The following is a 4,984-nucleotide window of genomic DNA, read 5'->3' as shown; positions in this document are numbered from 1 at the left end:
CATTTAACACAAGAAGTCAAAACAACCAAACGTTAGGAAGCCTAAAGGAAAGGATTAATGAAGATAAGAGGAAAAAATAAATAGAAGCCCGCCCCCCCCCCAAAAGTTAGCAGGTTAATAAATAAAATCAAGAGGTAATTCCCTGCAAAGACCAGCCAAATAGACTCTGGCAAGTCTGATTTACACACATAACATTCCGGATGATAAAGGAGGCACAGTCTCTGGTAGGATGGATGACTGTGGTATCGTCGCCCGCACCCTGTACAAAAACCCAGGGAAATGCTGGACTGAATGTATCCAAAAGCTGGGTGTGCAGTGATTGGGAACAGCAGCCTCCTCGGTAGTGTATGCAGCCTGTTGATTGTCTGGGTGGCCCTCAGGGACCTTGGAGACAGCCCTTTCCGGTGGACACTGAGGTTTGGCCTCCTGCTATCTCCCATCTAGGCTCCAGACAGGCATGCGTGGTGTCGTTAGAAAGCCCCAGGGCACAGTGGGCGGGTCCACCTTGGCCAAGTCATCACGTCCACCGTACCAAGCTGCAGAACGAGCAGCATGTGAGTGAAGCCCTACTCAGGGCCGAGTTCAAGTTCCCTGGCCACCAGAAGATCCACATTTCCAAGAAGTGGGGCTTTACCAAGTCCAATGAGGATGAATTCGAAGACATGGGGGCTGAAGAGTGGCTCATCTCCAATGGCTGTGGGGTCAAATACCTCCCTAATTGTGGGCCCTTGGACAAATGGTGGGGTCTGCCCTCATGAGAACCTGGACGCTGGCCCTCCCTGTTCATGCCCACCAATAAATCCTACTTCCTGTCAAAAAATGTTATAAATACATATAAATTGGGTGGGGTTTTTTGTTTGTTTGAGATGCACAGCCATCTCAAAATAAAGAAGGAGAAACCATCAGAGGCCAGAAACGAGGGGGACATTGTAAGCCAGAGTACGAAGCGTGAGGTGACCCTACCCTGGCCCAAAGGACCCAGGCATCAGCCCTGAGACTGGAGCCTGAGGGCTGAATGCAACAGAGGCCCAGGGAGGTGGCCCGATGACCTTGTGGGGTGCAGGGCAAAAACTGAGATCCCTCCACGAGGCTGGAGCCCTCAGGAGTCACCCTGCTTGGGAAAATGGGACTCGAAACGCTCTGGCCACTTCTCCTGAGGAGCAAGGAAGGGGACACCAGACCGGCACCCTGGGTGGCCCCGTGACACGTAATAACTCATGCTTGGGCTTCATATAGCTGTGGGACCCAAGTTTATGCCACCTTCGCGGTATGGAAACACACCGGGCGGGCGTGGGGGGGGCCACGAGGAGGGAGAGTCGGCTACATAAATGTTAACTCTAATTATTTAAAATTAAATATAAATTTAAAAAGCCGCTTCACCAGTAGCAGCCATCGCGTGGCAAGTGCTCAGGAGGCACAGGTGGCTGACAACTCACCTATCAAACAGTGTAGCTATGATGAGGAAAAGGCAGGCTGACACCACCACCCCCCACCCCCCCTCCCATGGGACACATGTGTGACATTCCTCGGGCACTCCCAGCTGCCCAAGAACAAAGGAAAGGGAAAAACTAAGGGTCACTGATAGAGATCACAGTCTCCATCAGTTTACAAGGAAAAAAAAAAGTCAGTCTCCAGAAACCTACAGACTCAGTTTCCTGGAGCCCTAACATCACCCTCCCCTCCATGGTGATGTGGGGAAAAAAGGCAAGAAGGAAATGTAAATACAATTAAATTTCTTTACAACCTGAAGCCCACTGACAAATATTTGAGGCAAAGGGAGTATAACATTTCTCCAGGAACTGCCCGCTGTCTTAATGTTAATGCTTTCCGAGAGGGAAAAATAACTTTAGCTCCACAATAGCTAGGCCTCCAGTATCTGACGAGCCCTCTTTAGCATATAAAGGTCCTTTTGGAAACTTCCCCTTACCAGTACCTCCCACCCCGCCCCCAACTCCATAGCTTATCACCAATCATTCCTCACAACCCCGATGCAGCTCTTTCTGCCCACGAGTCCTGTCCCCGAGCTTTAATAAATTCACCTTTTGCACCAAAGACGTCTTCAAAAATTCTTTCTTCGCCATCAACTCTGGACCCCCACCATTATTCAAAAACTGCATCAGCTAGAGAACATTTCTAGGGCTGCGGAAATTTTTGTCAGACAGCTGTGGCCTGGAGGTCTTAATCAATGCCATAAGAATGGGTGGGAGTAGAGAAGAAAACATATAAATATAAAATAAAAGAAAGGATAGTTGTTTCCATATAATATCTACCTAGGAAATCTAAATAAGTCAGTTTTAAAACTAAGAGGAACCAATAGCAAGGTTTACTAAGGGGGCAGGATCCCAAGTACATATACAAAAATAAGTATATCTGGGAATGCAAACTGGTGCAGCCACCCTGGAAAACAGTATGGAGGTTACTCAAAAAGTTAAAAATAGAACTACCCTACCACCCAGCAATTGCATTACTAGGCATTTATCCACAGGATACAGGTGTGCTGTTTCAAAGGGGCATATGCACCCCAATGTTTACAGCAGTGCTATCGACAATAGCCAAACTATGGAAAGAGCCCAAGTGTCCATCGATGGATGAGTGGATAAAGAAGAGGTGGTATCTATATACAATGGAGTATTACTCGGCAATCAAAAAGGATGAAATCTTGCCATTTGCAACTACGTGGATGCAACTAGAGGGTGTTATGCTAAGTGAAATTAATCAGAGAACTTCATGTGACTTCATTCACATGAGGACTTTAAGAGACAAAACAGATGAACATAAGGGAAGGGAAGCAAAAATGGTATAAAAACAGGGAGGGGGACAAAACATAAGACACTCTTAAATATGGAGAACAAACAGAGGGTTGCTGGAGAGGTTGTGGGAGGGGGGATGGGCCAAAGGGGTAAGGGACACTAAGGAATCTACTCCTGAAATCATTGTTGCACCACACACTAACTAACTTGGATGTAAATTAAACAATAAATAAGTTTTGGTTGTTTTTTTTTTTTTTTAATTTTTCTTTTTAACTTTTATTTATTTTTGAGACAGGGAGAGACAGAGCATGAACGGGGGACGGTCAGAGAGAGGGAGACACAGAATCTGAAACAGGCTCCAGGCTCTGAGCTGTCAGCACAGAGCCCGACACGGGACTCAAACTCACGGACCGCGAGATCATGACCTGAGCCGAAGTCGGCCGCTTAACCAACGGAGCCACCCAGGCGCCCCATAAATAAGTTTTTAAGACATGTAAGTATAACTAGGGGCACCTGGGTGGCTCAGTCAGTTGAGTGTCCGACTTCGGCTCAGGTCATGGTCTCGCGGTTCATGGGGTAGAGTTCCGCATCGGGCTCACTGAGGTCAGCTCAGGGGCTGCTTTGGATTCTCTGTCCCTTTCTCTCTCTGCCCCTCCCCCACTTGTTTGCACATGCACACGCGTGCGCTCTCTCTCTCTCTCTCAATACAATTCTATACAATGAATCACTGAGTGCAAGATGTGACAAAATGAAGAGACCACACACAACAGCAACCAAACGAATAAAAAAACCCAAGAATAAACTGAACGACAGTACACAAACATAGGAAGAAACTACAAATCTCTCCTGAGGGGCATAAAAGAAGTTGGGAATAATTAGTGAGATGTATATTCCTCAACGAGAAGACTTCGTGACCACAGAACTAAGAAGAGTTGTCCTTCAGTGAGAAGTTGGCGTCTACTCGTGGCACTTTCTATGAACGAGCCCGTTCAGAATAGCCCCGCTATCCTACGAGCTAAGTCCGGGAACAGCCCCCAACCTACGAATGAGAAAGTCACGGCAGGCAGAGGCAGGGAGATTTGAGGGTCACATGGGAAGTGACAAAGCAGGGCTTTGAATTGAACTCACATCGGTAGCGTTGCAAAGAACGGATGATGCGCTCAATGTGGGACTCATTGGCTAATCACGTAGGTAAAATGAATTAAATCTCTACCTCATCTCCCAGGCGGATGTTGTACATGGACCGAAGACCTACGTATTTTCACGAATCACGAAGGCCCTGGAAGACATATGAAAATACTTTTTTTTTCTACAGACTTAGAGCGTAGGGGATCTTTTGCAGCCGGGCACAAGCCAGAAGTCCTAAAGGAGAGTGACAACGCTGAGTATTTAAAAAGGCAAAACCCCCCAAAATCAATAAATAAATGAAATAAAAAGGCAAACTCCTACCCGGCAAAGGACCCACGGCCAAAGTGAAAAGGACAGTGCAGGCACGGCAGGCGGGTCACCCATGTGCGTTTGGGGGTCGAGGGTTTGCGGTGGGATGCAGACGGCGCGGTCGGGGAGAAGCTGGAGGAGTAGAGGTGTCAGCCGCCAGCCACCCTGAGCACGTCCAGCTCCCCAGTCGGGCTGGGAAGGGCGGCTCGTGCCAGGCTGTGCCGTCCCCCAGTGGGTGGGGACGAGCCGAACCAGGAGCAGAGGAGAGCAAAGAGCGCTTAGGGCCTGCAACCATCACCACTTCTGTGCGCCTCTTGCCTACAGAAACAGCCCCGAAAGAGAGCAAGACTGAGGCTGCCCTTCTTCGCCCACATCTCATGTAAACTCCTTTGGTGAATTCTACCCGGTGTTCTGCAAGGATAGATTCGGAGATACAGACTTCCAACTTAACCGAGGTGACAAATGGCGGGCTGGAAAAAAAAAAAGGTTTGCACATCACAGCCTTTTTGCCAAAAAGCAAACAAACACGTGATGAAAGCAATCCTGAGATGAAATTTTTTTTTTTTTTTTTGCCCATGAGATTGACATGAAATTTAAAGACTGAAAACACTGCTGTTTGCGACGCTCTAAGGAAATTATCTTTCTCGCGTATTACTCGTGAAAGTATAAACAGATGCGAACGTTATAGAGGGGACAAAATGTGTCAGTTCCAAAATTTTAAACACGTACACATTCTGCCGGAGCAACGCCGTTTGTATCCTAAGGAAGTAGCAGCCCAAGGGAGCCCAGATAAGGTG

General features: G+C 47.7%; 1 pseudogene; it reads left to right on the top strand.

Moving 5' to 3' along the window:
* The first annotated feature begins 291 nt into the window (after positions 1 to 291).
* On the top strand, positions 292 to 397 carry LOC122199036 (annotated as a pseudogene).
* The last annotated feature ends 4,587 nt before the right edge of the window (positions 398 to 4,984 follow it).

This window comes from Panthera leo, chromosome C2, assembly GCF_018350215.1.
Source record: "Panthera leo isolate Ple1 chromosome C2, P.leo_Ple1_pat1.1, whole genome shotgun sequence".
In the NCBI taxonomy this organism is placed as follows: domain Eukaryota; kingdom Metazoa; phylum Chordata; class Mammalia; order Carnivora; family Felidae; genus Panthera; species Panthera leo.
This window is presented reverse-complemented; position numbering and strand designations above follow the sequence as displayed.